The sequence below is a fragment of the Perca flavescens genome, chromosome 16, assembly GCF_004354835.1.
Source record: "Perca flavescens isolate YP-PL-M2 chromosome 16, PFLA_1.0, whole genome shotgun sequence".
Classification (NCBI taxonomy): Eukaryota; Metazoa; Chordata; class Actinopteri; order Perciformes; family Percidae; genus Perca; species Perca flavescens.
This window is the reverse complement of record NC_041346.1, coordinates 33,274,456-33,300,580: the sequence shown is the minus strand read 5'-3', so window position 1 is coordinate 33,300,580 and position 26,125 is coordinate 33,274,456. Positions and strand designations below refer to the sequence as shown.

Genomic DNA, 26,125 nt, shown 5'->3' with positions numbered 1-26,125 from the left:
CGATAGCTCGGCACGTTCTTGCGATAACACGCCACGCAGCGTAGATATACACACGGATAGCTGAAAATGCGTACAGATAACACGCCACTTGGCTTTAGGAAAGTGGTGTGTATGTTAACGCAAAGTCATGATGCCACGTTGACAGTGAAGTTCTCATTGTTCTTCATTTCTTCTTCAGACCAGCCTGAGTCTGCTGGATTTCTTTCTGTTTTACATCAATCGACTTAATTCTCTCTTGCAGGTTTTGGATGCAGGCTGTTAGTCTAATGTGGGAATTCAATACTTCAACAGTTGTTTCATTTTTGTTTCAATTGATCCATTTCTGCCTTTTACACATCCCATGCATGTCTTAGAGCATAGTTTTATAATATTTTTCAATATTGTATCCCCTTTGATTTGCTAGAAAAAAAAGTCTATATAAAGAGGAACAATACAACGCCAACAACAACTTTTTTTAAACAAAAACATTTCAAATATTTATAATCCATTACTTAATTAATTATTAAATTAATTAAATTAATTATTATAGTATTAGAGCTGTCAATTGATTGAAATTGAAAAATTGTATCTAAATTAATTGCATACATAATTTTTGCTGTGAAAGTATTTTAAATATTTCAATTCAAATGAATCAATGAATAATCAGCATTAGTGACATTAAAGTTAAAAAAACTTTTTATTATTATTTTGACTGTTCAAGTAATGGCCATAACAATCAACAATATGACCTAATATGCTGAGGAAATAAATGCAAAAGTGCTTCAGGAATAGGGTTGGGCATCGTCTGGAAAGCGGTAATTTTAAAACGGTGCCGGTGCCTTAACGGTGCCTGAAGCGATACTTTTTAAGAAAGTAAAAAAAAAAAAAAAAAGAAGGGCATGTTTAAGAACGGCTTGTTTATTGCTAAGGACATATGGTCAAAATTAAATTATTTAATAATAATGTAATAACTATAAGATTACTTATTTCACTAGTAAATTGGTGTTGAACGACTAAAACAACCACCAGATGGGAAAAGGGCATTTCACAATAACTTTGAATGCACCACGAGCCTGTAGGTTACCAGTTACATTGAACGCATCGTCTGTGTTTTTCTGATAAGCAGCTGCAGATTGTTACTTCCCGGTGTCGGAATCCTCTACAGTGAAATACAGACAAACTTTACACCGTTTAGCGTTAGCTGTCAGCATTTTAAACGTGTTTAATCCAGCTACTAGCTAGCGGTAGGCTAACGTTAGCTGCTGTCGAGTATAGTGTTAACTAGTGTCACATGCAGGGATGTTTCTGTTACCTGTAACGTAGGGTTCAGATATTCTGAAAGAAGCGCAGACATATCAGTGGCACCGAAACGAGGCGCCAAAATCTGTGTTGCTATTTGGTACTATTCAGGAAGAAGATTTTTATATGTAAATGTTCCAATCAATGATCCAGACCGCACATTCTCGTCTCCCTCCTTCATTTTACAGTTGAATGGTGACTAGAACTTATAGAGTGTGGTCTAGACCTACTCTATCTGTAAAGTGTCTCAAGATAACTCTTGTTATGATTTGATACTATAAATAAAATTGAATTGAATTGAATTAGAACGGCTCCAGGTCAAAGGTCAACATGGAATGGATTAATCTGCGTTTTTTTTTACGTGTTTTTTTTTTACGTGTTATTTTTTTCTCAGTTATTTTGACAGCCCTATATAGTATAATTATTTTAGGAATTATGGATGACATATTTTTAAAATAGCATTTTTGCAAACATTTCACGTACCCACTGCAGTACCCCTAGGGGTACAAGTACTCCCATTTGAGAAACACTGTCTTAGTGCAACCATATCCCTCATTTTCTTCTCTTTACTCTATTATTAAACGTTTCTGGCACACTGGCTTCGAGAGCTTGTAGAACATTTTCAGGTGTCAGACCATTTCAGTGTGTGATGAGGGCGATGATGTTCTTCTCTAAGTCTTTTCCAAACAGAGAGATCACTGAATTAAAGATGTACCTCAGTCAGTCAACATTTGACTGCTGGGTAGGGCTGAGTATCGTTACAAAAAAAAATTTGATACCAGTACCGGTACCGTGACTTTGATATTGGCTCCTGAACGCTCCTTTCTTTGGTCAGTGCCTAAAAAGTGTTGAATCCAGTACCCAGCCCACCATGTATTTACCCATGTATGTTAATGTTGTCCAATGTCAAGTCTCTATTTGATCATATAACGAGACGATATACAGTAACTAGTTTAGCACCTGTCATAATATCATAACTACCTTACACCACTGATCAGAGAATCGTCCTCTAAAGCTGAGGTTTAATTCTGGTCAGAATTGTCCCGATCTGTTTTTATAAACTCTTTACCAGGTAGCTGTTCCTTTTGCTCAGAAATGTTTGTATTTCAAGTTTACATTAAACAGTCAACAATACAAACTTATAAACTTATATATACATACTTATATGCAGCAGACTTGTGTGATCACTCAGTTTGATATGTTAGTCCTCCTCCATCTTACCTTGTGCTCCTGTGTTGATTCTTGATAATTTCTCCACCAGATCATTCCTATTAATCTCCTTTAAAACCTTCTTCACCACTTCTACAGACTGATGGCTGAAGGTCTGTTTGATCTTATCGACGGTGTCCAGCCTGTCTGCTTTTTCCAGGTGGTTCTTTGGGATGGCGTGGAATCCTACCAGGATCCACTTGAACTTCTTGAATTCTTCATCTGCCAAATCTTCCAGTGTATTCAAAACCTCTTTAACAGGCATTATCTCCGTGTTTGCCAAGTTTTCACTGCAAAAGAGAAAGACTGTACATTATGGTGACCTTATCATGGGGGAAGAGTTGAGTTTGTATTCACAGATAATTAAATGTTTTAGATGCTTCTTAAATAAAATAAAAAAAAATACTCAAATATCCTCCAACAAGGAATTAAATCATAATAATAATATGAGCCGGTCTCAGAGTTTTCTTCAGTGGAATCATAGAAACACCCTGCCTATAATTGAGTGTAATACAGCACTCTCCTCCACCACAGTATCAGACGCAGTAGAACTGCCTGTTGAGCATTACATCAGCAATGTTTATCAGGTGCTGCCTCGTCACTTCACTTCACCACAAAAGCCAAAGTACTCTTCTACGCCTGTGGGAAAGCCGAGAGAATGGGATAACCTACTCCGTCCTGAGGAGCTCCTGACAGCTTGGGATGCCTCGGTAACCAAACTCTCCCCCCCCTGCCACTGATAAGCCTGCCCCACTGCTACATTCCTGCTCACATGGACCAGCCTGATGCAACCCATGCTGCATCTCCTGCGATGCCTCTGAGTGGACGATAGAGCTAAACCCTTAGCACCATTCATGGCAGACTCTGTACGCCTTCATCTCTGTAGCCCTCCATTACCCTCTACTGGTTTGAACTGTTTTGGCCCTTTTCAGGTGAAAATAGGACGCCGGACAGAGAAGAGATGGGGCCTGATATTCAAATGAGCCGTGATTTTATATATATATATATATATACATATACACAATAACCCTGTAGCTATGCTTGCTATCATTTTAGCTCAGGTAAAACTGTAAAACATGAACACTACATAAAGAGATTGAATGCCATAGAACTTTATAAGTGCTTTAAAGTGATGGTTCAGAGTAATTTCACCCTAGGGTCCTTTGCACCATGACCTCGAGCCAAACACCCCCCCAGAAGCTTTTTTCAGCTGGGTCTAACATTGGGAGAGTTAGCGTAGAGTAGCGCTATCAGCTGAATAGCTTAGCTCAGGGGCTAATGGACCCAGTGATGTATCTCGTAAATGACACCACTAATAATGCCCGAAATGATACCCAACTTCTACAATAGTACAAATAGGTTATGCTCTCATAAAACGATGGATTGGAAAGTTTGTAAGTACACCAGAAGTTTATGAACACTTGCCTGCTCTCTTCTGCTCTCTGTTGCTGCTGCTACCTGCAGTTAGACGAGTGCTTAGGACCGTCTACAAATTACTACACCGAAAAGAGATACAACAAAAATATTTGTTAATTTAATGATTAAATAAGGTAATGTCTCCAAACTTACCTCAGTTATTACTGGTCTCCTGCTAGTTATACTACAGCACTTACTTAAAAAAAAAAGTTAAATTAAAAAATATTTTTGTTGCATCTCTTTTCGGTGTTGTAATTTGTAGACGGTCCCTAAGCACTCGTCTTACAGCAGCAGCAACAACAGCAGAGAGCAGAAGCCAGCAGGCAAGTGTTATTTACATAAACTCTGGTGTACTTACAAACTTTCCAATCCATCGTTTTATGAATGCATAACCTATATGTACTACTTGTAGACGTTTGGTATCCTTTCGGGCATTATTAGTGGGGTCATTTACGAGATACAAACGTGGGTCCATTAGCCCCTGTGCTAAGCTATTCAGCTGATAACGCTATTCTACGCTAACTCTCCCAATGTTAGACCCAGGTGAAAAAAGCTTCTGGGGGGGTGTTTGGCTCGAGGTCATGGGGCAAAGGACCGTAGGGTGAAATTACTCCAAACCATCACTTTAACATCCGGTCATAACAAAAAAGAACATAACTACTTGAAAGTAGGTTTCTTATGGGCATAAATGACATGGTTTGGATCGGTGCATAGACTTGCATACTGTTCGTTACCGACAACAACTCTAGAAAAATGCAATGCAAGGTCTGTATAGAACCCCCCTCATGTCCCTTGGAATTATTTGACATGAAGTAGCCTATTTTTTACCTCTATAATCTTAGTTATGTAAAAGAACAACACAAGATAATAGAAAGATGTTAGATATGAAGAGCACCAGAAGACACTTTCTACAGACAACCGAGCAGCACTCCATTAAGACTGTTACACTATATTATGTATCAAACATATTTGCAGATTTGATAAATTATTGATTTGTTAAATTAGAAAGTGATTGTGAACTACAGACCCTTGTCCTTGTTGTGCAGAAAACAAGATGCAGTTCCATATAGTTTACTACACACTTAACTTATTTTTGCTGGTGCCCCACAGACATTGGGTAAACCGTCTGAGGGCGTTTTCACACATACTTCATTTGGTCCAGACTTTCGGACTTTTCAGTTTGATCCGAACCAAAATTACAAGACCGGGGAAGCTCCTTTAAGGAATAGCTCGGTGCTTAGTGTGTAGGCTACATGAGAGAGTGAGTGATGTTGAATGTGCTCAGAGCAGACAGCTGTCTACTATAAGGAAAGCAGTCAGTCAGTAGGAGAGAGCAGCAGTCAGTAGGAGAGAGTAGCAGTCAGTAGGGGGAGAGCAGCAGTCAGTAGGAGAGAGCAGCAGTCAGTAGGAGAGAGTAGCAGTCAGTAGGAGAGAGCAGCAGTCAGTAGGGGAGAGCAGCAGTCAGTAGGAGAGAGCAGCAGTCAGTAGGAGAGTAGCAGTTAGTAGGGGAGAGCAGCAGTCAGTAGGGAGAGCAGCAGTCAGTAGGGGAGAGCAGCAGTCAGTGGGGAGGCAGCAGTCAGTAGGGGAGAGCAGCAGTCAGTAGGGGAGAGCAGCAGGGGAGAGCAGCAGTCAGTAGGGGAGAGCAGCAGTCAGGCGAGAGTAGCAGTCAGTAGGCGAGAGCAGCAGTCAGTAGGCGAGAGCAGCAGTCAGTAGGAGAGAGCAGCAGTCAGGAGGCAGCAGTCAGTAGGAGCAGCAGTCAGTAGGGGAGAGCAGCAGTCAGTAGGGGAGAGCAGCAGTCAGTAGGGGAGAGTAGCAGTCAGTAGGCGAGAGTAGCAGTCAGTAGGAGAGAGCAGTCAGCAGTCAGTCAGGGGGAGAGTAGCAGTCAGTAGGGAAAGTAGCAGTCAGTAGGGGAGAGCAGCAGTCAGTAGGGGAGAGCAGCAGTCAGTAGGAGAGAGTAGCAGTCAGTAGGAAAGTAGCAGTCAGTAGGGGAGAGCAGCAGTCAGTAGGAGAGAGCAGCAGTCAGTAGGAGAGAGCAGCAGTCAGTAGGGAGAGAGCAGCAGTCAGTAGGGAGAGCAGCAGTCAGTAGGGGAGAGAGCAGCAGTCAGTAGGAGAGAGCAGCAGTCAGTAGGAGAGTAGCAGCAGTCAGTAGGGGAGAGCAGCAGTCAGTAGGAGAGAGCAGCAGTCAGTCAGTCAGGGGGAGAGCAGCAGTCAGAGGGAGAGCAGCAGCAGTCAGTAGGGGAGAGCAGCAGTCAGTAGGGAGAGCAGCAGTCAGTAGGAGAGAGCAGCAGTCAGTAGGAGAGGGGAGCAGCAGTCAGTGGGAGAGAGTAGCAGCAGTCAGTAGGGGAGAGAGCAGCAGTCAGTAGGGGAGAGAGCAGCAGTCAGTAGGAGAGAGCAGCAGTCAGTAGGGAGAGCAGTCAGTAGGAGCAGTCAGTAGGGGAGAGTAGCAGTCAGTGGGAGAGCAGCAGCAGTCAGTAGGGAGAGAGCAGCAGTCAGTAGGGGAGAGCAGCAGTCACTAGGGAGAGTAGCAGTCAGTAGGAAAGTAGCAGTCAGTAGGGGAGAGCAGCAGTCAGTAGGAGAGAGTAGCAGCAGTCAGCAGGAGGAAAGTAGCAGTCAGTAGGAGAGCAGTCAGCAGTCAGTCAGGGAGAGCAGCAGTCAGTAGGGGAGAGCAGCAGTCAGTAGGGAGAGAGTAGCAGTCAGTAGGGAGAGCAGCAGTGGGAGAGCAGCAGTCAGTAGGGGAGAGGTAGCAGTCAGTAGGGAGAGTAGCAGTCAGTAGGAAAGAGCAGTCAGTGGGGGAGAGCAGCAGTCAGTAGGAGAGAGCAGCAGTCAGTAGGGAGAGCAGCAGTCAGTAGGAGAGGTAGCAGTCAGTAGGGGGAGAGTAGCAGTCAGTAGGAGAGAGTAGCAGTCAGTAGGGGAGAGTAGCAGTCAGTAGGGGAGAGTAGCAGTCAGTAGGGAGAGCAGCAGTCAGTAGGAGAGAGCAGCAGTCAGTAGGAGAGAGCAGCAGTCAGTAGGGGCGAAGAGCAGCAGTCAGTAGGGAGAGTAGCAGTCAGTAGGGAGAGAGCAGCAGTCAGTCAGGGGGAGAGCAGCAGTCAGTAGGAGAGAGCAGCAGTCAGTAGGAGAGAGCAGCAGTCAGTAGGGAGAGAGCAGCAGTCAGTAGGAGAGAGTAGCAGTCAGTAGGGGGAGAGTAGCAGTCAGTAGGGGGAGAGCAGCAGTCAGTGGGGAGAGCAGCAGTCAGTAGGAGAGAGCAGCAGTCAGTAGGAGAGAGTAGCAGTCAGTAGGAGAGAGCAGCAGTCAGTAGGAGAGAGCAGCAGTCAGTCAGTAGGGGAGAGCAGCAGTCAGTAGGAGAGAGTAGCAGTCAGTAGGAGAGAGCAGCAGTCAGTAGGAGAGAGCAGCAGTCAGTAGGAGAGAGGAGAGAGTAGCAGTCAGTAGGAGAGAGCAGCAGTCAGTAGGAGAGAGCAGCAGTCAGTAGGAGAGAGCAGCAGTCAGTAGGGAGAGAGTGGCAGTCAGTAGGGAGAGAGCAGCAGCAGTAGGAGAGAGTAGCAGTCAGTAGGAGAGAGCAGCAGTCAGTAGGAGAGAGTAGCAGTCAGTAGGAGGAGAGTAGCAGTCAGTAGGGGAGAGCAGCAGTCAGTAGGAGAGAGCAGCAGTCAGTAGGGGGAGAGCAGCAGTCAGTAGGGGAGAGTAGCAGTCAGTAGGGGAGAGAGCAGCAGTCAGTAGGGGAGAGCAGCAGTCAGTAGGAGAGAGTAGCAGTCAGTAGGGAGAGAGCAGCAGTCAGTAGGGGAGAGCAGCAGTCAGTAGGAGAGAGCAGCAGTCAGTAGGGGAGAGCAGCAGTCAGTAGGAGAGAGCAGCAGTCAGTAGGAGAGAGCAGCAGTCAGTAGGAAAAACTCTGACCCAGTGAGAGGATACGAGAGGATGGGGAAGCCCGTCTACAAACCAATCAGTTACAACTGTCGGGAGATGCAGCTCACGTATGTGATGACGGCAGGACGTAGTTTTGTCACGTAGCGATCTTTAGTGTGCTTGCATAACTGTAGTGTGAAACCACAACTTACCGGATCAAATGTTACAATGAAGACATAAACCTTGGTTCAGACTTTCAGTTGTGAAAACGCCCTGAATGATTTTTAACATTTAACTATTATATTCCAACATCTTTCTAACCACATCTTGACAAAATAATGACAAATAATAAAGCTTAGCTGGTAGATCTTGTGCCCATATAGAGAGGATTATTCCTCGATACAGAGGCCGAGGGTTTGAATCCAACCTGCGGCAGGTTTCCTGCATGTCTTCCCCCTCTCTCTCCCCCTTCATGCTGTCCTGGTGATTAAATGCACGTAAAATGATCTCACAGAACTCAATAGAAGAATTGTAGAAGAATGGAGGGAAAGAAAAACACGGAGGTGAGAAGGAGGAATGTGAAAGTTGTCATTGGCTGCCACCCAGAGTCAGTCTTTGTGGTGATGAAGGGTTAGAGGCAGCGTTATTACTCCCACATGCCGTGCAGCTTCTCTAAATAACAACTTACATGAGGAATTCATGAAATATTGGCTAATAAAATGCATAATGTCATTCTCTCGGGTCACTTTTGACCCCTGTTGTACATCAGAGGGTTTAAAACTATAACCAGTGTAGAGCTCAACAGTGAGCGCCCATTTTCTGTACGGCTCTGGCTCCAGAAGTGATTTCCCTCCATTGTATATGTCCGTTGATGTTTCATTAAATGCTGATATAAAGAGTTTTAACCCTGGCACCATGACAACCAGCTACGAGAGGAATCGTGAGCGTAAAACATTTGATTTGGCGCAAAAAACATTTTGAAAACAGGAAAAAAGTTAAACAAGACCATTTACAGTAACTATCAGAGACTTTGATGGTAGAAGCTCACTGTAGCCGTACGTTTCCCATGGTAACCCCGAGTTGGACCAATCAAAGACATCGCTGTCAGGCTTGGGATTGTGGGTAGTGTAGTATTTTCCATGACTTGGTTAAACCAGGTAGATTTCATACAGACTTTTGTTTTCTACCGGAGCAGAAACATCCTCAGAGCTCGGGGTCAGTCTACCTCAGACTGTCTTTAGACTTTATCTCTGATAATCTAATCAATCAATCAATCAATCAATCAATCAATCAATCAACCACTCAATGGGAATGTTACTTCCAGAACCACACTGTTGAGCTCTATTATGAATTATTCTTATGGCTCTTTTTTGCAATATAGCATTTATATAATATATAGCATTTATAAGTATTGCCACAAACCTCTCATATGTAGTGAATTATCTCATCATGTAGTAAAATGTGATCCAGCAGTGTTTAAAACTGTGTTTTAGCAAGTAATACTCACGTTGCCATGGTAACAGTTTTGTCCCTTAATTCAGACAAATCAGGAGGCTGTTCTTCATTCCATATTATTCTTAGTGATGACCATGAACCCCCCATCTTGAGGTCTCCTGGTCCTCCTGAAGTGTTGAGATCTCCTCTTCAGAGTGATGAAGAAGCTGACTTTAAATCATACTGTGGAGACAGGAAAAGACACACATCATCAGTATAAACACACACACACACACACACACACACACACACACACACACACACACACACACACACACACACACACTCTGTACACTCAGGTACTCTCTGCTGCAGCTGGGAGGAAACCCTAACTCCCCTTAGATTTCTGATATTTAAAAACTCACTACTCCTCTCAAATTAAAAGAAAACTGAGTTAGAGCAGCAGAGGAAACTAACCTCAGACAACATCACAATAACACTGATCTGATATTCAATATGTTTAATATTTAACTTTGGACTCCTGGACTGAGATCCTGGTTGATCCAGAGAAAGGAAAGGTAGTATTTATCTTAGTCTCAGTAAAGTCACAACTCAAACTCAACTTTATTATAATCATGTGGTCTTCTCCTCAAAAGAGAAGAAACACTTTAAAAGACTTCATGGACATAACAGAAGGCATACTGCATTTTTTAGAGCTCCCTCCTAATAGATACTTCGGTATTTGGTGAACAAGATTTGTTTTAACTGCCACATGATTCAATGTTTGCCATACATAGGTTAGATTAAGACCCACCCAGGTAGATAAAATCTGAATTACATTTATTTCTCTAATCAACGATGCATTTTTTACAGTGCACAGCTGCCTCCAGCCCCTCCCCCTCGGGAAGTTGTGCACCGCGTGCCTGACAGTGTCAGGCTCAGAGGCTTTAGTCTGTGGCTGAGTTTCAATAGTGGTTCAACATCCCCTCGTTCACTTCCCCTACAACGTGACATCATGACTTTGCATAAACAAACATACACGCCACTTTGGGTTGAGGATACATGACACGCAGGACACGATCCCCGGACTCCATGGTTAAAGTCCTGAGTTGTTTGACCGATCCTCCCCCCCAACCTCCTTATGAGGATTTTCGCCCTTTCATACTTCTCTCTACGGCGTAAATTGACATGCAATCACAAGGTAATGTAAGTCAATGGAGGCCAAACAGCGTTGATAAACACGCTAAAAAGCGAGTATGCGTCTTGATAACACGCCAATAATGACATACGAATTGGTGTGTCATACATACGCCACTTCATGACATCAGTCTGTCCCCTAAGCACTTCTCCTCGGGGGAGTCCATGCCGCCATCTTAAGTGCTGTTCCAGTTGTCTAAAGTGAACTTGGTGAGAACTTGAGTTAACAACGGTGGTCACTCCAGAGGTGGATATCACCCACAATGCATTGCAGTCATGCATTTGGTGCAAGACAATCCCTTCATTGTTAGGTGGAGTCGTGTACAACTGCCAAAACTCCTGTTGCTGACCACCAAAGTCAGAGAAGATGAATAAATACATTTCAACTTTTAGTTTCCTCATTGTTAGCTTGATATTTTACTGAAACATGTAATATCACTAATGCCAGTTAATATTTATTATATATGTTTAATTTACTAGCTAGTTGTATGTGTGATTTCTTTAATTCCAACATTATCTGTAAATGCATGGAGGAGATGTAAGCATTAATATGATTAATCATGATACAGATCACACATTTCTAAATCTGAAACTCATGCAGCTGATTACCAAGCCTCATTGAAAAAGCAGAAATAGAATGAACGTGAAAACGGGGATAGAAAGCCATAATTAATAATAAATAAGATGGATAATAAAACACACTTGGAGCAGTAGCGCTAAGCCTACAACTGGCGGTCGATCCGTATAGTTTGGGCTGAAAGTGTTTTCCATTTCACTCCCCCTCTCCTGCCCCGCCCACTTTCCCTCTGCTCTCCAAGTGGCCTCCGTGTGACATATGCTATGATGTCATACCAAGGGCTGACATCACTACGGGCGCATCTCCTGACGCAAGTCACGCAACAATGTGTTTTCAGTGAGTGTCTGAAATCTAGTTTGGTTGTTCCCGATATAGTTCACTATTTAACAAACACTATAGAGGGAATAGTGAGAGTTAGATATAGTTCACTATTTAACAAACACTATAGAGGGAATAGTGAAGGTTAGATATAGTTCACTATTTAACAGACACTACAGAGGGAATAGTGAGGGTTAGATATAGTTCACTATTTAACAAACACTATAGAGGGAATAGTGAGGGTTAGATATAGTTCACTATTTAACAAACACTATAGAGGGAATAGTGAGGGTTAGATATAGTTCACTATTTAACAAACACTATAGAGGGAATAGTGAGGGTTAGATATAGTTCACTATTTAATTTAGCTTTTTTTGATAACTCTGCAAACCCTTGGTGTTCTCTCAATGAGCTTCATGAGGTAGTCACCTGAAATGGTTTTACCTTCACAGGTGTGCCTTGCCAGGGTTAATTAGTGGAATTATTTCCCTTATTAATAAAAAAGCAAAGGGTGGCTACTTTGAAGAATCTAAAATATAAGACATGTTTTCAGTTATTTGACACTTTTTTGTTAAGTACATAATTCCATATGTGTTCATTCATAGTTTTGATGCCTTCAGTGAGAATCTACAATGTAAATAGTCATGAAAATAAAAAGGAAACACATTGAATGAGAAGGTGTGTCCAAACTTTTGGCCTGTACTGTACATATTTTAAATTGTATGTCTACTGCAATCACATGGGAAAAGTGACTACATTTACATACTGTGAATCGTTTTCTTTTTTTTTTTAATTGAGAATTTAATTTTAATTTAATTTAATTTTTGAATCGAAAATGTATTTTGAATCTAATCTCGAGCCTGAAAATCAGTATTGAATCGAATTGACATTTTCTGAATCGTGCACCCCTACTGATTCATCGATATATATACTATATACATAAAAATATACAAGTTTAGATTAGTGTTGGTTTGGAAAATTTACATTTTAAAATAATTTTTTAAACTATGAAAAAAACATGACTTTTCCCTCTTTTTTGTTATTATTTTTGGGTCTTTTTGCCTTTAATTGAGAAGAAAGCTGTAAACAGGAAAGTGGGATAGAGAGAGAGGGAGACGACATGCAGCAAAGGGCGCCTGGTTGTTATTGTACCCACGGCTGCTGGGGTAAGGACTGAGTCTTGGTACATGGGGCGCACGCTCCACCAGGTGAGCTACCAGGGCGCCCTGAGTTTTACTGGGTCTCCTAGTGGCAAACTGGCACTAAACACAAGCCTTACATGCCTCCATCAGGGCCTTAACACGGTTTATATATGATCTGTTCTAAACTAATCTAGTGTGTGTGATATGTGGAGAGTAAATAAATATGTAACATGGTTCATATATAATCCTTCCAAAACTAATCTAGTGTGTGTGATATGTGGAGAGTTAATAAATATGTAACATGGTTCATATATAATCCTTCCATAACTAATCTAGTGTGTGTGATATGTGGAGAGTTAATAAATATGTAACATGGTTCATATATAATCCTTCCTAAACTAATCTAGTGTGTGTGATATGTGGAGAGTTAATAAATATGTAACATGGTTCATATATAATCCTTCCATAACTAATCTAGTGTGTGTGATATGTGGAGAGTTAATAAATATGTAACATGGTTCATATATAATCCTTCCATAACTAATCTAGTGTGTGTGATATGTGGAGAGTTAATAAATATGTAACATGGTTCATATATAATCCTTCCATAACTAATCTAGTGTGTGTAATATGTGGAGAGTTAATAAATATGTAACATGGTTCATATATAATCCTTCCATAACTAATCCAGTGTGTGTGATATGAGGAGAGTTAATAAATATGTAACATGGTTCATATATAATCCTTCCATAACTAATCTAGTGTGTGTGATATGAGGAGAGTTTCCAGCCTCTTCTTTAGAAACTGTGTTGGGTCAACGTGAACAAATCCTGAACATCTAAGATCAGCTACCATGGTTACATCATCACATCACTGAATATATATTTAGTCTTCTCATGACATCACTGAATATATATTTAGTCTTCTGATGACATCACTGAATATATATTTAGTCTTCTGATGACATCACTGAATATATATTTAGTCTTCTGAGGCGTTTAGGGGTTCCTACCTGTGTGTGAGGCGATGCAGGTACAGCAGCTCAGTCTTCATGTCTGTTGATCAGCATCTGAAATCACATGATCAGAGCAACCAATCAGACAGCAGCAGCAGCGTACTGAAGGTCTAGAGAAAGGTCAATAACAATAAAGTAACCAACAGTCTGTGATAACGGTACTGAACCAAAGAGGCCAAAATATAAAACCAAGCAACACAATCCATCCCAAAATAATCAACCCTAGTGATATGGTAATTAAAACCAAAGGCACAATTATTATCAGACAAACACTGAGTTTAAGCAGCAGAGTAAACTAATCTCAGCTCACATGAACAATAACACTGATATGATATCTAATGTGTTGGACGGTTGGTTTAATATTTAACTTTGGACTCCTGGACTGAGAATTCTTCTATTGAAGCTGTAAATTCATGTTGATGAACTCTGATCAGACCTGATCCTGGTTCATCCAGAGAGAGGAAACGTAGTTTGGGTCTTACAGTCTCAGTAAAGTCTTAAATATGTAACACGGTTCATATATAATCCTTCCATAACTAATCTAGTGTGTGTGATATGTGGAGAGTTAATAAATATGTAACATGGTTCATATATAATCCTTCCATAACTAATCTAGTGTGTGTGATATGTGGAGAGTTAATAAATATGTAACATGGTTCATATATAATCCTTCCATAACTAATCTAGTGTGTGTGATATGTGGAGAGTTAATAAATATGTAACATGGTTCATATATAATCCTTCCATAACTAATCTAGTGTGTGTGATATGTGGAGAGTTAATAAATATGTAACATGGTTCATATATAATCCTTCCATAACTAATCTAGTGTGTGTGATATGAGGAGAGTTTCCAGCCTCTTCTTTAGAAACTGTGTTGGGTCAACGTGAACAAATCCTGAACATCTAAGATCAGCTACCATGGTTACATCATCACATCACTGAATATATATTTAGTCTTCTGATGACATCACTGAATATATATTTAGTCTTCTGATGACATCACTGAATATATATTTAGTCTTCTGATGACATCACTGAATATATATTTAGTCTTCTGATGACAGTCACATCTTCATCAAGAGGTTTAGAGGTTCTTACCTGTTAGTTGATGCAGGTCCAGCAGCTCTGAGCTCTCAGTCTTCACCTCCACACCTCCTCTCTCAGTCTTCACCTCCACACCTCCTCTCTCAGTCTTCACCTCCACACCTCCTCTCTCAGTCTTCACCTCCTCACCTCCTCTCTCAGTCTTCACCTCCTCACCTCCTCTCTCAGTCTTCACCTCCACACCTCCTCTCTCAGTCTTCACCTCCACACCTCCTCTCTCAGTCTTCACCTCCTCACCTCCTCTCTCAGTCTTCACCTCCTCTCTCAGTCTTCACCTCCTCACCTCCTCTCTGTCTTCACCTCCTCACCTCCTCTCTCAGTCTTCACCTCCTCTCTCAGTCTTCACCTCCTCACCTCCTCTCTCAGTCTTCACCTCCTCACCTCCTCTCTCAGTCTTCACCTCCTCTCTCAGTCTTCACCTCCTCACCTCCTCTCTCAGTCTTCACCTCCTCTCTCAGTCTTCACCTCCACACCTCCTCTCTCAGTCTTCACCTCCACACCTCCTCTCTCAGTCTTCACCTCCTCTCTCAGTCTTCACCTCCACACCTCCTCTCTCAGTCTTCACCTCCTCACCTCCTCTCTCAGTCTTCACCTCCTCTCTCAGTCTTCACCTCCACACCTCCTCTCTCAGTCTTCACCTCCACACCTCCTCTCTGTCTTCACCTCCTCACCTCCTCTCTCTGTCTTCACCTCCTCACCTCCTCTCTCTGTCTTCACCTCCACACCTCCTCTCTCAGTCTTCACCTCCACACCTCCTCTCTCAGTCTTCACCTCCACACGTCCTCTCTCAGTCTGTCTGATCAGCATCCATCCACCTGAGTTATTTCTCTGAAATCACATGACCAGAGCAACCAATCAGACTGCAGCAGTTTATCACCTGTGAGGACTATAAAACTCTACTGAAGGTACAGAGAAAGATAAAGAACTATAAAGTTCTGCAGAATCAAGAGTTCAAAATATAAAAGGTTAGACGTGTAGTCAAAGTCAGGTTGTCATCAAAAAGCCCCAAAAATTCGTGGCTGGGTGGGATCAGTGGGTAGAGCAGGCGCACATTATTTAGAGGTTTATGCCTCGACGCAGAGGTCCAGAGTTTGACTCCAACCTGTGATGATTTCCTGCATGTCTCTCTCCCCTTTCTCACCTGTCCTGTCCATTAAAGGCGGAAAAGCCCCAAATTATTAGTTCAGAGGATTATTAGACAAGTTTCTGAACAGAACACACAGAGCCAGGGTAAAACCAGATCAAATTACTGCAGTAAAAGTAATAATACTACACTGTTAAAATACTCTGTTACAGTAAAAGTTCTGCAGGGAAAATGTTACTTCAGTAAAAGTGTGCAAGTATCATCAGGAAAATGCAACATGTTTCTCCTCCCTTTAAAAACAAATACTAAGTTACCTAACAAGCTCCAGGGAGAGAATACCTGCTTTCCAGGTACAAGTACTGCATGAGCTTCTTCTAAGAAAGACGAAACAAGCTGCTGCCACGTGCACACCCTAAAAACAGAAGTACCGTTGTTTCCCTAAAAAGGGTCAATGCTTATTGCAGGAGAGATACCCTTTTGAAAGACAATTGTGTACCCTTCTCTGATATTTTGTACGCTTAACTTATTCAAAAGGTCCAGTTCTGGCCTCTTCAAAACCAAAACTGTTCTCTTAAGGGAACATATTAAAACGGTGTACCTGTAAGAACAGAAATGTTCTGGTCTCGTAGCTCCATTTCTGAGTGTGTGCTCAATACTGTTGGTCACTATGACACAAAAACAAAACAAAAACAAGGAACTTGACTGCCTTGTTTTTATAAATAACTCAGTACCAAGTATATGGAAACTTCTCAGGTCAAAGAATACTTGGATTTAATCCTTTTCCTACCCAGATTTAGAGAGAAATCACCTTTTTTAGGGGTTTTTCTTTTGGAAGATGATGAAATCATAAAAATATGTTTTGCTCTGCAGTCTTTAAACGATTCCTGCTCATTAAGAAAACTGAGAACATTTATAATATTACTATTATTTATACAGTTTTTCTATTTAAAATGTGTGTTCCCTTTTTGATCCGGGAACTATGATGTTTCTTTGGAACATGATGACTCTAGGGTTGAATTTAGGACGTTTGCTTTGTTCTGACTCAGCAGGTGAAATGATAAACCAGACTGATCTCATGGAGAGGTGTATGTATGTACACGCCAATTCGTATGCCATTATTGGCGTGTTAGCAAGACGCATACTCGCCTTGTAGCGTGTTTATCAACGGCGTTTGGCCTCCATTGACTTACATTACCTTAAAGGAATAAACCACCAGTCTACCCTGGCTGTAGATAGGTGAGCCAACGCATTTTTTTGTCTCAGTGCAAGTAATTAGGTTGTTTTTTTGTCTTTTGTTGGCTCACTTTTACTCACAACATGCTAACCGCCAACATAGGATTCCATTTTCACTACGCTAAGCTAACTAGCTGTGGCGCTGCCGGTGTTGCACCAGACTAAAACAATGCATGCACAAAAAATGTGTTGACCCACCTATCTACAGCTAGGGGAGACCGTGATAAGCCCTATTTCAATACGGTGGCGGTGGCGTATCCATTGTGTGTGAATTTACGCCATGGAGAGTAGTATGAAAGACCAAAAATCAGCGTAGCGAGGTTGGTCGGGGGGGAGGATGGGTCAAACAACACAGGACTTTCACCCAGGAGACCCAGGGATCGTGTCCCACGTGTCACATCTCCTAAACTCAACCGTCACTTTCTTCTTTTCCTAATCCACCCCCTCCTCCTCCCCCGTAGCATGTGTGACATCACCAGTTGGTTAGTGGACGGCTGTTTTTTCAGAACTAAACAGCACGTTGAATTGCCTTGTTGCTGAAATGTGCTGGAGAAATAAAGCTGTCTTGCCTTGAAGTCAAAGCTTTCAGACTTTAATTTAGATGTTTTTAAAGAGCATCGTGTGCGGGGGGGTGTCTGGGGGCAGACCTGGACCTGTCTGCCTGTCTGAACGGATGGACGGAGACGCCCGCGGTGTGAGACGAGGGTCTGGACAGGATGTGGTCTTTCTTGCGTTGGTACTGGTCCTGCAGCATCAGACCCTGCTGGTGCTCCCTCTCTTCCTGAGCTTTCTGCTGGAAGAGGAGCTGCTGCTGGGACTTCATCTGAGCCTGCAGGTCGGCCTGGTAGGACTCAGCCCTCTGCTTCTGTCTGCAGGACACACACACACACACACACACACACACACACACACACACAGAGACACACACACACACAGAGACACACACACATAGACAGACAGACCGACAGAGAGACACACACACACACACACAGCAACACACAGACATATATACACACACACACACACACTTACAAAGAGACACACACACACACACACACACACACACACACACACACAGACACACACGGACACACACACACAGACAGAGACACACACACACACACACACACACACACACACACACACACACAGACATGTACACACACACACACACACATACATAGAGACACACACACTTACACACACACACAGACATGTACACACACACACACACACACACACATACATAGAGACACACACACACACACACACACAGACATGTACACACACACACACACACACATACACACGCGCACACACACACACACACACACACACACTTAATTCAGGTGCAACTCACACTGAGTAACTTTACATGCACTTAATGTTTTGGGTTGTGCTCTTATTCTGAAAATTTCTATTCCGCAGCCCTGCAAACTGGCGGCTACTTGGTTTGTGTACAGTAACCATAGCAACACTCAGAGCCGTAAACTGTCCCAAACTGCAGTAAAAACCCTGAGACAGATACTGAATGTGCTGTAAACACGTCCAAAGAATGCTTCTAAAACCTGAATAATATCGACATATTTTTATTCTATTTTTATTTTATTCTAAAGATATTATATTCAGACAAAGGAAACAGTGTATGATGTTAATAGTATATATGAGAATATTAGTGTGCATGTAAATGTAATCGGTGAATTAAATAAGATGGTCTCTGACCGTCTTTTCTCCTTGTCGTCCATCAGCTTCATCTCTTCCATCGCTCTGTTCAGCTCGTCTCTCTCTTTGGACAACTCCTCCTGACTCTGAATGTTCAGCTCCACTGCACACACACACACACACACACACACACACACACACACACACACACACACACCAGTTTCTCTGTATATAATAATAATTTATTTATTTGATTGGGACAGTGCATGTTAATAAACAAACATGGAATACATGCATGTAAACATGCTGGATTGTAGCCAAGGGCTAATTTCCATCCGTAGTCCCACGGGCTAAGATCACACAGGTCACAAAACATTGCATAATAAAATTTACATTACAATTTCCTACAGTAAGTACATTTTTTATCAATAAATTAACAAAAGCCCTATATACAATATTCACATAAGACTTAAAAATTCATTCAACTTCAAAAACCCATATACACATTACAAAGTAAAGAAATTCAGAAAAGGATACAACATACCCACTAATGTGTGCAGTTTTGGTTTTCCCATAGCCATTTTTTCAACTGAGCTTTAAATGAGCTATATGCAGGGCATTCTCTCAATGTTAGAGGAAGACTATTCCACAGGTTCCCACCTCGGACAGACAGAACCGTCTGACCAAAGGTGGTTACCTGTGGGGTATTATCAGGTCTCTTCTAGTAGAGGCTCGAGTGGTCCTCTGCAAATTTTCTTTAGATTTAATAAAATTCTTCAATGGTGGAGGAGCGAGGGAGTGTAGAACCTTGTATATCAAACAGGCCATTTTCAAATTGATCATATTTCGAAAATCCAATAGTCTATGTTTTTTTATAACATGACAATAGTGGTGGGATAGCGTTTTTTTATCAAGTGTTTTTAATGCCTTTTTATAGAGACTTTCCATGGCTGCAAGTGTTGTGGGGCAAGCAAGAGACCAGGTAGTCAAGCAATAGTCAAAATGAGAAATAATCATTGAATAAAAATATGTTTTAGCAACATCCGTGGTTAAATTATTTTGAATATGTCAGAAATTTTGAAGATTAAATTTGACTACCTGTGCTACTTATTTTACATGACTTTTGAAACAAAGTGTTGGATCAAGGACTACCCCAAGGTATTTAAATTCTGAAACCACATCAAGTTCCACTCCATTCATAAAGACATTGGATCTGGTTACTTCGACCTGGCGTTTTGAGAAGTACATGCACACAGTTTTTCTGGTGTTCAACATGAGGCATGAATCCTTGAGCCAGTCCTGCACATAGAATAGGGCATCTGTGAGATCAGCAGCTGCTTGTTGGACGTTTTTTGCTTGAGTGTAAATCACTGCGTCATCCGCATACATCTGCGAGAAGACGTTTGGACACAAATTTGGTGGGTTATTGATAAAAAATGAGAACAGAATTGGCCCAAGGATAGATCCCTGCGGGACACCAACTCCAGAATCTAAACAGGGAGATTTGACACCATCTACTACCACGTACTGTTTCCTGTGGGACAAGTGCTTGATCAGAGATGTTAAACTGAGTCAACCTGGATAATAAAATCTGATGGTTTACAGAGTCAAAGGCTTTCTTCAAATCTATGAAGACAGCCCCGACACAAGGACTCTTGTCAAACCTTTTATGTTTTCTGTTAACACACACAGGGCACTATCGGTGGAGTGATGGGTCTGAAAACCAAATTGTAATGGATGTAATGAAGGTTGGACATTTTCCAGATGGGCCGTCAACAGTCTGACTACCCACTTCTCCGCTATTTTTGATATAACGGGAAGTATGCTGATAGGTCTGTAATTGGACATTTCAGTTATAGCACCTGATTTAAATATTGGTGTCACTGCAGCCACTTTCCAATCTGCAGGGACTATAGAATGGTTAAAGGACATATTAAGAAGATGGGTAATTGGACGTACAAGAGGGTCCTTGTACTCTTTCAAAAAGTGTGTATTAAGGCCAAATGCATCAAGGGCTTTTTAATTTTTCATACCAGTAATAATTTTTGTTACTTCATAATCTGAAATTTCAGTGATTTCAAATACAAGCTGGGAGGCTGGGAGGCTTTTAATGTGAAAGGGTGGAGGAAGTGGACCTGTTTACCTGAACAGCTGATCCATCTTCTCTGAGACCATCTTCTGCCTGTCTGTCTCTCTGTTTACCTGAACAGCTGATCCATCTTCTCTGAGACATCTTCTGCCTGTCTGTCTCTCTGTTTACCTGAACAGCTGATCCATCTTCTCTGAGACCATCTTCTGCCTGTCTGTCTCTCTCCTCTCTCTCAGAGCTTTGGCTCGTTCTCTCATCTTCGCCTGTCTCTCCATCGGAGTCTCCATCTTCTCCTCCATCTCCTGCAGGAGCTGCTGCTCCTCCTCCTCCAGCAGCACACGCAGCCTGGAGACAGACAGACAGGCAGGGGGACAGACAGGGGGGGCAGATAGACAAACAGATGGGGGGGCAGGTGAGAGACAGACAGCCAGGTGGAGATCAGATCAAAGTACAAAACAAAGTATTGTCACATAAGTCCAGTACTTAATACCGTAACTGTGTCTGTGTTCAGACCCCGTGGACACATCTGGCCTGATGGAAATCTAGAAGTCTAATTAATATACGAAAGTCAGAAAAATCAAGAAGAACGCTTAGACGATTCTCCAGTGGCAGTATAACTTTATATTCAATTCTAATTCAGCGTAATCTTGGCTGATTTATGAACTATTTTCATATCTGAGCTCGTAATTTTAAAGTTTTTGCTGTCTAGCACTAATTTATTTTGTGACTGGTGGATGTGTGAAACACAGTTTTGTTTTTAAGTGGAGCATTAAAATGACAAATAAGACTACGTTCACACCACAAGTCTTAATGCTTAGTTCAGATTCTTTTCCTCAGATGCGATCATGACCTTTTAAAATGTGCCCTATATCAGATTCCTGTGTGAAGCTTCACAGAGACAAAGTTTATTCAAAACTTTCGGAGTTCGAGGACAACTTTTGTTTATCTCTGTCAGCGCCTTCGTTGGTCCTGAATCAGACCCTAGGTCACATATGGAAGTGGTCTAAATCTGGGCCAGATTTGAGTGTTCACACTACTTCTGAAAAAGTCTGACCTGGTCACTGGACCCCAAAAAAAAAACTTTTTGACTTTTTTTGACACTTTTGTCTCCTTTTCCAAACTTTTTCTCACTTTTTGAAACATTGTTGTCTCTATTTTCGATCACTTTTTTAGACATTCTTGTCACTTTTCCGACTTTTTTTCTTCCTTTTGACAGAGATATAACTTCATTAAAACCTCTCTTTCTCCTCTTGGACTTCATAGTTCAGTTCAGTTTATCCCTGAACACATATTTACACAATCAGCAGCCAGAAAACTCAGCCGGTTGTTTTCTCACTTTGTTGCTCAGAAGCCAAGATTATAATGATGTTTTTTAAAGCAAAAATATCGATTATAGCCTTTATACAGATTACTGATTCACCATTCATCGTTAAATAGTTAAATAGTGTGCATTCATACTTTTATTTTCTTGTCTGTATACAATGGAGGAAAAGTGTAATACAGGATATTTCCCAGGAGATGTCACCACAGACACACAGTTGATAATATTAATATTATCAGTGGACCATAGACCTATAGTAGTTACCTCCTCCAGTGATAGAATATTAATATTATCAGTGGACCATAGACCTATAGTAGTTACCTCCTCCAGTGATAGAATATTAATATTATCAGTGGACCATAGACCTATAGTAGTTACCTCCTCCAGTGATAGAATATTAATATTATCAGTGGACCATAGACCTATAGTAGTTACCTCCTCCAGTGATAGAATATTAATATTATCAGTGGACCATAGACCTATAGTAGTTACCTCCTCCAGTGATAGAATATTAATATTATCAGTGGACCATAGACCTATAGTAGTTACCTCCTCCAGTGATAGACAGAGACTTCACCAACATGTATTTAACCCTCCTGTTGTTTTCTAACTTTCATTATAATAAATGTTGGTTTCTTTCCGACCAAATTGCCCACAAATAACTGAATAACCGAATGAAGTTGGTAGGAAGCAGAGGTGTAACACAGCTTGTTTTTTAGATTTAAGTTAGTTTTTTGTTTCCATGTTGAATCTACGTGTTCGTTTGATTAATATTTAAAATAAAAACACATCTCAAAGCCGTTTTTAACCGTTTGGTTTATGTTGAATTAAACTGGACTTTAAACACCACTGACCTAGTTACACAGATTACACACACACACACACACACACACACACACACACACACACACACACACACACACACACACACACACACACACACACACACACACACACACACACACACACACACACAATATCAGATGGTTGAACTAGTTAGGCAGGTTGTCTGACCCTTGGTTTAAACCGTAGCTAGTTGTCAGTTGGTGCCGTGTGTGTGCCGTGTGTCTACCGTGTGTGTGCCGTGTGTGTGTGTGTGTGTGTGTGTGTGTGTGTGTGTGTACCGTGTGTGTGTGTGTGTGTGTGTGTGTGTGTGTGTGTGTGTGTGTGTGTGTGTGTGTGTGCCGTGTGTGTGTGCCGTGTCTCACCAAAGCGACTGAATGAGGCGTCGGTCCCGTGAATTCCCGACATTTTGTTCTTCTTTGACTCAGCAGCATTTTAAAAACATCAAGATGTCAAACTTAACCTTGACTTTTCTCAGTTGTTGATTACGTTATGATGAGTTATGATGAGTTATGATGAGTTATGATGAAGTTATGATGAAGTTATGATGAGTTATGATGAGTTACCGAGGCGGCTCAGTCTCTCAATGTTTGGTTTCACACACACACAACAGCACAGGCGTTCCGTTACCATGGTGAACACTACCGAGCCAACAGCGCCGCTCATTGGTCAGAGCCAACAGCGCCGCTCATTGGTCAGAGCCAACAGCGCCGCTCATTGGTCAAAGTCATAAAAAGTAGGTCAAATGTTTCTTCAGGAGCAGGGGACTCTGTAGTAGGTTAGAGTGCTGTTGAAATATAACTAAGTACATTTACTTCATTAGTGTACTTCAGTCCAAATGTTGAGGTACTTGTACTTTACTTGAGTCTTTTCTTTTCATGTCACTTTCTATACTTCTACTCCGCTACATTTCAGAGAGAAATATTGTACTTTTTACTCCACTACATTCATCTGTTACAGCTTTAGTTACTAGTTACTTTAGTTACTCCGCAACATTCATCTGTTACAGCTTTAGTTACTAGTTACTTTAGTAACTCCGCTACATTCATCTGTTACAGCTTTAGTTACTTGTTACTTTAGTTACTCCACTACATACATCTGTTACAGCTTTAGTTACTAGTTACTTTAGTTACTCCGCTACATTCATCTGTTACAGCTTTAGTTACTAGTTACTTTTAGTTACTCCACTACATTCATCTGTTACAGCTTTAGTTACTAATTACTTTAGTTACTAGTTACTTTACATATTAAGATTTCTACACATGCACACACACACACGCACAGACGCGCACAGTATGCGTCAAAAGTTAGCATCATAATGCCTCATTTGCATATTTAAACACAACATTTCAGAAACTGTAAATACAAAAAAATAATTTAAGTAATCAACTGGAAAAGTTTCATGCTGATATCTGTCAGTTTAAATATTTATCCCTTAACTGCTATTACCAAAACGTTTTCTACCTAGCAACCAGTATCCAATCATGAGTCAGTAGTATCAGTCAGCCAATCAGGAGCGGCAGCCTCTCTGAGTGATGCCGGTCTGTTTTCGCGCTGCTGGTTCAGACGGAGCTGGATCGTAAAGTCTCTTCAGTTAAAGAAGAAACTCTTTTAAAGAACTTAAACTAATATGAACTTACAGTGACGGATGAACAGGGACTTCTCCTGCGTCCCAACCTGGAGAAGAACAGCAGCCGAGAGGGAGTCCAGTTTCTGCAGGAAAAACTCTTCACATCCACATTCTGGCGGTTAGTAAAGTTAACAAGCTAACGGCTAATGCTAACGCGGTTAACGCAAATTGCCATAGACAGATGCTAAAGATGTTAGCATGCTGCTTATACATTTTTTTCATCACTTTAAATGTTAAGTTTGTCCGTTAGCTTCATTAAGTTGACTGTTAGTGATTGTTTTAGCCTCAGTTATTTGCTCCAGAATACTTTTATGATTATTTTTTAAGCTAAGTTGCCCTCTGTCTCCTGTGTGGGGTTTGAATGCCTCTTAATCATTTATAAAACTTTATTAAATTTCAAATTTCTTTACAAAAATAAGTGGCATTGTACATAGCTAAACGGTTCTTTACCAGACAACAGCCAAGCATTACATTACAATAATATAAAATATACACTTTTGGAAGAAGTATTGAGATTACTGCAGTAAAAGTAAAAGGCGACAAATATATAAATATTGTACTTTTTACTCCACTACATTAATATGACAGCCTTAGTTGCTAGTTACTTTACATTACACTTTATACAAGATTTATGCACATACACACACGTACGTACGCACACACGCATACGCACACACACACGGATGTTGAATTAGCCTTAGTTTGTGCTTCTCATGCAGAAGTTGTAGTTAATTTTTGGCTTTCTGTTTCTGATAGTGAGATGGTACAGAGCAGGATGTGGTTAGCTTAGCTTAGCTTTAGGACTGGAAGCGGTTTGGTTCAGTCCCACTCACGGCATGGGACACAGTCCTGAATGTTCCCATAGAAAAGCTCAGGGAAGCAGCTGTGTGCTGTTCTTTATTGAAGGTGTGGAAGATAACCAGATATTAATTTAACTAAACTACCAGTTAGTCTGCATCACTGGAAATCTCTCTTCCTAGGAAACTGGAAAAACATTTTAAAAACACTTCTGATAAAACACAAATCTTACCTTTGTGTTGTCTGTCAAAGTTTGTTTTTTGATAGACATACAAAGTTGCTTTCTGTCTTATGAGTTTCAACATTATGTAAACTGCAACTGTCAGGAAAACTACAATACATTAGTATAATTTCTACTTTGCATCCGGGAATGCAAGAAGAAATAAATCAAAAATGTCTGTATTTCTCCCCGGAGCCCTTCCATTACCTGAGGACTTCTTCATCACCTGAGGCCTTCGTCACCAGGTAGGACTGACTATATGCACCCAAACACCCACCCACAACCACACCCACACACTTACTTTCCAAAACAAGTAAAAAAAATAGACAACACAAAGGCTTTTTATCAAACCAGCATACAAAACTAAATCAACATAAATAAAACAGAAACTATCATAACACAATCCACAAAAAAGACATTCAATAAAACAATTAACTATCACAGTAACTCACTTCTCCGTGAACCATCACCTTATCGTGGTGGAGAGGTTTGTGTGTCTCTGTGAACCTGAGGGCTGTGTTGTCTGGAGCTTTGTGCTCCTGGTAGGGTCTCCCAAGGCAAAGTGGTCTCAGGTGAGGGGCCAGACAAAGAATGGTTCAAAAACCCCAATGAAGAAGCAAGGTAGAGATGGAGTGACCCTGCCCGGAGGAAGCCCGGGGCCCCGTCTGGAGCCAGGCCCAGACGGGCGGGGCTCGTCGGGCCAGCGCCTGGTGGCGGGT

The 26,125-nt window shown here is 41.5% G+C and overlaps 1 long non-coding RNA gene and 1 pseudogene across 1 annotated transcript; both read right to left on the bottom strand.

Annotated features, from left to right (window-relative positions):
- LOC114570577 (up-regulator of cell proliferation-like) overlaps positions 1-14,592 on the bottom strand; it is a 28,419-nt pseudogene extending 13,827 nt beyond the window's left edge.
- Positions 14,593-18,571: 3,979 nt separating this feature from the next.
- LOC114571576 (uncharacterized) lies at positions 18,572-23,347 on the bottom strand. Its single transcript, XR_003694668.1, has 3 exons — positions 23,124-23,347; positions 20,649-20,939; positions 18,572-18,668 (listed from the first exon to the last, which is right to left on the bottom strand). It is a non-coding gene; the product is annotated as an uncharacterized LOC114571576 (long non-coding RNA).
- Between the last annotated feature and the right edge of the window lie 2,778 nt (positions 23,348-26,125).